This window comes from Gymnoscopelus braueri (genome assembly GCF_963280865.1).
Source record: "Gymnoscopelus braueri genome assembly, chromosome: 8".
NCBI lineage: Eukaryota > Metazoa > Chordata > Actinopteri > Myctophiformes > Myctophidae > Gymnoscopelus > Gymnoscopelus braueri.
This window is the reverse complement of record NC_137609.1, coordinates 8,899,410-8,906,909: the sequence shown is the minus strand read 5'-3', so window position 1 is coordinate 8,906,909 and position 7,500 is coordinate 8,899,410. Positions and strand designations below refer to the sequence as shown.

The 7,500-nt window shown below is 39.4% G+C and overlaps 1 protein-coding gene across 1 annotated transcript in view; it reads right to left on the bottom strand.

Moving 5' to 3' along the window:
• The window catches only part of dbn1 (drebrin 1), a 98,078-nt gene that overhangs the window by 31,472 nt on the left and 59,106 nt on the right, over positions 1–7,500 (bottom strand).

Sequence of the window (7,500 nt, the reverse complement as noted above, 5' to 3'; positions counted from 1 at the left end):
GCCAGTATACTGTAAAATCCTGAGTGTTCATTAAGCTACAATCCATAACTAGATACATGCATTTCCTCCACGCTCCTCACAGCTGCAATATCATAGGCCAGTTCTATCTTTTCAACACTGTCCCCATCCTTTATAGCAGTGGTTCTCAACCAGTGGTCCGGGGACCACCAGTGGTCCTTGGGGGGGGGGGTTCCAGGTGGGCCCCAGCTAAACGATGGAGAGTTGGTAACCAAATGGACCATTGTTAGATCTTTAACTCTTGAGAGCGTAACATTTATTTCAATTGGTTTCAATTTTACGCTCTCAAGAGTTAAATTATTGTTAAACATCTACATTACTTTAATTTGCAAGAAGTCTACACAATTAGAGAATGTAGAAGAATTGTTCTTTTGATCGACGTTTGGCCTGTTATCTCTCCTAATCAATACAGCATGGATGGAATTGTGGACAAAATCTTATCCAACGACAACAAAATATTCTAAGGGTCTAAGAGTCTAAATCTCATCAAACGGTAGTTCCGAGGCTCAAATGCCGAATAAACAATGAACCTTGATATGAAAAGGGTTGAAAACCAATGCTTTATACAGAGTGAATTTCAGCCACGAGCTCCAGCCGGTTTGTTTGAAAGATAAACCATTTAGAAATCATTTTGCACCTGCAGCCTTTGAACTACCAATCAAAGCAAAGATGATGCAACTTGCCTATTCACAGCACTCAAGCTCTCTGAGTGAGTGAGTGGGCGAGTGTGTGTGTCTGAAAGCATTTTTCACGACCTTCTTCTCAGTCTGTTTTCGTGGTGCAAGTGATATTTCTTGGTTAAAATACTGTGTTAACCCATTAAGACCGGGAAACGCATCTATGTGTCGTTTTTAAGATTTCTTTGGCTATTCAAAAATAGCTGATATACAAGCTCATAGCGCGGCACCGAGTGCCGCGCTATGAGCTCGTAGATCTGCTATTTCCTTGACATGACAAGGTTTGAGAACCACTGATATTATAGCAACAGTTAAAAAAAACAAAAACAAATATATTCAAAGATTTGCACACATTTTCACGAATTTTCAAATTTTCGGTGCCGTGCTATGAGCTTGTAGATCTGCTATTTTTTTATATAGCCCAAAGAAATCTAAAAATGAGACACGGATGCGTTCCCGGTCTGAATGGGTTAAACAGCTCTATATTCTGATAGTAATCGTTGCTATAGTGTTGTTTGATCTGAATCAGAATCAGCTTTACTGTCACATCACAGGTTTACAGAAGTAAAGAAGTGGGTGAAATTTGTTTTCGTGCATAGTTCCCATCGTATTGCCATTTCCATAGAAGAAAGAACGGGAAGAAGAAGAGGGGGGGGGGCAAGGGGGGAAAGGAGATTGATAGATGTATAAATATGTACTTATACATCTGATAAAGATATATATTTCATTTATATGTACTTGTTCATATTTGCTAGCCCGCCTGCCTCTTGTGTGTCAGTTTGGTTGAAGTTCCGAGGTCCCTCAGGCAGTGCCTGCGACTTTGTTTTTGTTTGATGGCTCCTAGTATAAGTCAACAATATAAGATAGTAGGTTCATCTCGGAATTGTGTACAGTGTCGAGGTCGCCACGGACAACTGCTGACGTGATGACGGAAGGCGTGAACCCAGACTGTGTATAAAACTTTGTATCTCTGTTTAAAACTTCAGAAGAACATATCTGGAACTATGCTTTTCAGACGCTTGTAAGATCTCTTCTCTGGAATAAACCCAAATCCTATTATAATGAGAAGTTTCCTCCGTTTATTGATGTGATGTAATTAATTCACATCTGACTGATAGATATGGACCGGTATTTACTAGGTAAAAATAAAGAAAATCGGTTATCAGAGATCAAACAAGAAAAAAACAAAAAATAAATGACCTACATATTTACACATGGTACCTGAGATAGGATAGAAAGGTGCGTGAGCAGCATAGCAGCAGATGTATACTGTGCATGATATACTTATGGACGTTAGTTAAGGTGCTGCTACGTCACACACATACGGGAAGTAAACCGGAGATGGCATATGTCTTTGTCTTTGTTTTGTTTTTTTGTCTTGGCTAATGCTTCTACTGCGTCACAGAGCAACATGAGAGCTAGTAATGAAGCTTCCTACAGCGAGGAAGGAGTAGGAGTCTCTCTGTGGAGAATAAATGACGTCAATGCTGGGAACAACCAACACCTGGACCTGGTGTTCTAAGTGCTATACAAGTGTACACACCACTCATTCCATGATGAGACAGAGAGAGAGAGAGAGACTTTAATTACACATCAAAAGTAGGTATGAAAAAAGTCCCCAAAAGGTAGCACATCCAAAATTTCAAATAAATGGAGGACAAAGTACTCACATTTCCACTTTTTTCTATTGGCACACACCAATAAACCAACGCTTACACGTTTCGGCTATGAGCCTTCATCAGAGCACTTTAATTACATTTGAATAAATTGCTGCTATTTGTCGCAAAGGTTTTATACCAGGGTGATGCAAAACATTGAAATACTGCTGTCAACCGTTTCAAAAGTGTATCCCGAGCTAACCTCTCCTATATGGATGTATAACTATTTCTGACAGAAAATGCAATTTTTTAAATAGTTTTGTAAGATAGTCTTCCCTCTAAGTTGCAATGTAACACAGCTCTGTTTACACATTTCTTTATTCCCATTTATATTTTTAATTTAATTGTCCAGGGTTGGATTTTGTCGCTGTCGGGCGGTAGACACCTCAGAAAAGCCTCTGCTTAATGGACCAGAATGTTTGAATGATGAAAGTATTTTCACGCTTTCTGTTTTAATTCCAAAATAGTTTGTAGAGTGTCTATTCTTGCTATTTCTTGTACGATGAAGTACACAGGTATGCATATATAGGGCTAAGGCCACATTAAATTTGATTTATCTCAACTCAACCTATCAGTCCTATACTGCTGCTCAGCCTGCAACGTAAGGTCAGCTCTATCTCTCTCACGACTGTTCCCATCCTTTACAGAGTGAACTTCAGCTCCCTAGCTCCAGCAGCCCACAGATACAGACACTTTTTGAAGAACAAACAACATCGGAAATCTTTTGTACCTGCAGCCATTGCACTTCTACACACTTATAAAGCACAAGACTGATGCACCTGGCCTTAATCAGCTCCGACTGAGTGGGCGAGAATGTGTGTATGTGTGTGTGTGTGTGTGTGTGTGTGTGTGTGTGTGTGTGTGTGTGTGTGTGTGTGTGTGTGTGTGTGTGTGTGTGTGTGTGCGCGTGCGCGTGCGCGTGTGCGCGTGTGTGTGTGTGTGTGTGTGTGTGTGTGAGAAAGCATTTTTCACGACCTTCTTCTTAGGCTGTGCTGGTAGTGTAAGTGATATTTCTTTGTTAAAATACTGTAAGTGTTAAATAGCTCTATATTCAGATAGCAACCATTGCTATAGAGTGTTTGTTCAGTCTCTCCAGCTCTTTAGCAAACAGAAAATTCATTTTCAGGTTGGGATACAAATGTTATCCAATCAGGAGAGAGAACCGCACACAGATAATTGATCAGTTTCAGTTTTATAGTGTTATAGTTGTTTGTTTGTTTGTTTAATCACTTCTAATTTAACTTGTTTATCCTGTATCCTGTATGAGTTCTCTCTCCTGATTGGATAAAATAGGTATCCCAACCTGAAAATGTATATTTGACTAAAGAGCTGGGGAGAGACAGGGAGACCCCTGTAAATGAACACTCTGTTCAGACTGGCTGCCCAAACCTGATTTGTTTACCTATCCAGATTGGAGTCACATTGTTTTAATGCAGTCTGAACAGCAAAAGAAAAGACATGGAAACTGACTTCTGCAAATCAGATTTGAATGAATGTGCTTTCCTTAGCCTTGTTCAGACTGCATGAAACCAATCCCACTCCAGTATGGATACAACATCAGATTTGGGTTGCCAGTCTGAACAGGGCCTAAGCAGTCTGCAGCAGGGGTCTTCAACAGGGGGTCCGGGACCCCTAGGGGGTCCTCAGAGCTACTACAGGGGGTCCGCCAAATCTTTGTGTGATAAGATTTTTTTGTTTACATTAACCACTTGAACCCTAGCATCCCTTTTCTGACGAGAACTTTAGCCAAAAATAGCAGATCTACAAGCTCACAACGCCTCGCAGCGCGAGGCGTTGTGAGCTATTTTTGGCAAAGAGGTTTGGTGTTTGGTGTAGAGGGAAAAAAGAGCAGACCAAGTAAACAAAAAAAGTTGAATCTAAAACACAGTGTTATACAATATAGAGGGGGTCCCTGCTTCATCTCTCTCATAGCTAGGGGGTCCTTGGCCTGAAAACGTTGAAGACCCCTGGTCTACAGGAATGATTGCTGTCGGAATATAGAGCTTCAAATGGTTTTGATTTGGAATCTGTATTGTTGTGATGTTTTGCTTTTAACTGGATTTTCCTTCTGCAATATTGTTTGTTTTTACCCTCGGGTAGAAATAAAGAACTTTAAACCATTTAATTTTTACTATACAAGACTCCACTCACTCCTTCACCACGCATACACACTAACACTACTGACTTACTGACTGCCTCACCTCATACAGTAGCACGTTGCCATTTTTGGGACTTCTTAAATTATTTAAGCCCTGGGTTTTTTGCTCTAACCCATCAAGACCAGGATCGCATCCGTGTCATTTTAGATGTGTGCATAACTTTGAATATATATATATTTAAAGCAAACATTTGTAACTCAAATCTTTGATTCTGGGGGGGGGGCAGTCCCTGGAACAAAATATTTTGAGATATTTTTATTATTTTATTATTATTTATTTTCTTGCGGACCAGCGGACCGGTAGGCAGTGGTTCCGGTAGGAGACACAAAGGAGACTCTTTGTGTCTCCTACTGGAACCGCTGCCGGTCATCAAATTATTGGCTTAGGAATGCGACAAAAACAAAACATATTCATGAATCCATGGGGTGACTAATCGAAAAATGACATTTTGGGGGTGAACTATAACTGACTTTTGGCTCTGCTCACTGTATTGTCATTCTGTAATACTGTACGCAAGTTCCATTGAGGTCATGACCTTTTATTCACATTCTTCTGGATAACTGATCAAGCACGAGAAAGCATGCAACTTTAATAGCGTGAGTGAGTGCATGCCTGCGTATGTGCGTGCGTATAAGTGCGTGTGTAATGTCTGCAATAATAGCACAGATGTGGGGAAACAGATGAACTTGAGATTCAGCGGGGCATTACTACGAACATTTACCATGAATATTGCATGACGCGCTGCTTGTAGAACTATGGGAGGTACAGTGGTTATTTCGTTGCAGTGGACTGAACAACGAGGCAGCCAAAGCCATTTGTATAGTCATGTGTAGTGAAATTCAGAAACGGCAAATTGCTACCTGTAGTACAATACACGGTCGGTCAGAATAATTATGCCATTTCCATGCGAGCGATATATTTTAACCCATTTAGACCGGGAATGATTTTTTAGATTTCTTTGGCTATTCAAAAATCGTGAACATTTTTGCAAATCTTTGAATATATATATATATATTCTTAAAGCAAACATTTGTAACTCACATTTTTGCTGCTGGGGATTCTACAAATGTCTTCTAAATCCTAACAGTTTTTTGAAAAACGTATGTTTCTATATCAGTGGTTCTCAAACCTTTTTCATGTCAAGGACCTCCAAAATTATATGTATTTGGCCACGGACCCCTATCTCAAAATATTTAGTTCCAGGGACACCCATGAAGCAAAGATTTGAGTTAAAAAATGTCGCTTAAAACAAATATATTCAAGGATTTGCACACATTACAAATTTTCAAAAAATAGCAGATCTACAAGCTCATAGCGAGGCACTCGGTGCCGCAGTATGAGCTTGTATATCTGCTATTATTTTGTATAGCCAGTATAAAATATGGATAAAGTGGTTACACAGATGCATTAATAAGCTCGTTGCTGTTGAGCGTTCCCGATGCAACTCATCTCTCCTTGTTAGTCGTTATATCGAGCCATTATCTGCTGGAAACTAATGAGTCAGAAACACCCTAAAGCACTCCTAAAGCTCAGGTGTAGATACTGCAGGAGATCTCTCCAGAGAAACCTTGCATCTCCATATTTCAACTTTTTATGTTTTTGTTTCATAAATTATTAATGGCCTACTTCGTTGTAGGACGGTGTCGGGCAAAAGTAGCGAGAGTAGCTAGAGCTTGTAGATCGGTTAGTTTGGCTACTTTAGAAAGGTTTTGAAAGTGAAAATGATTAAATGATAATGACGCACAATGTTATCGGTATAGCATATCCATATCGGCCGATATTTCAGTAAAAATGCAATGTCGGTAACTCTGTATAGAACCGATATCAAAATAATTCAGATATTCTTTCACCGATATTGGCCGATATTTTTTCACCGATATTGACTGATATTTCACAGATATTTCACAGATATTGACGCAATAATAATGTCACCGTTAATGGCTTTGCAAATGAAAACAAAACAATTCAGCAATGAGCTCAATATAAATATAACATATAATAATGTAATATATCGGGATCGGACGATTTGACCCTGCATATTATCGGATATATATACCGGCCAAAATGTCAATATCCTGCATCTAGTTACGTGTCTCTGTGGGTTCTATAAATATTGAACCAGTGAAAAGCAATTAAGAAGAGCTTGTGACTAAATAATAACTAGATTATTGGATTCATTTGAACACAGCTTCTTTTTCTCCAATTCCAGAAAAGCCATGGACATTATGAGGTTTCCGCCCGACAGCGACGATTATTCTCCTACTCCTATGAATTTAAACTAGGATGACATTCTCAGGCACTTAGGAGCCATTCTCCTGCTCTGAGACACTGGATAAAGTACAGAGGACCTGACTCCACATCCTCATCCTCAGCACAACCTGATGATGCAAAGTTCTGCTGAATGTAACCTCGGCACAACCACTGAACCACCTCAGGACAGAAAGAGTGACAGAGAAACTACTACTACTACTACCTGGATGGATGGATGAATGGATGGGTGGAATGAATAAATGAATGTTATTCTGTGTCTTGTCGTCATCATTGACCCATTACAATTTTACAATTACAATTCAGGCATTTAGCAGACACTCTTAATCCAGAGCGATTTACAGTTAACACAAGGACAACACGAGGTAATACATCGAATGCATAGAAATAGTCATCTAGGATGATAGGTAAACCAAGAACCTATCAACAGTCTAAACATTAATATCAAAGAATAAATAGGATGCCAGGTCAACAAATGAACCCGTCATCTGTCTACATTAACATGCTATCTGAATTGCATTTTAACCTTTGCATAAGCCTGCAAGGTCGTCAAGGCTAGGGCGAGTGCTACGGGCTGAAGAGGTGAGTCTTCACACATACCATTCCTTATGGGATAATAAAACACCAAAAGCATCAATAAACAATATCACATTCACTTCTAGGAAAACTGAAAAAAACTGCTCAAATAAAAATGAAAACTATTTGTTTAACAAAAATAAA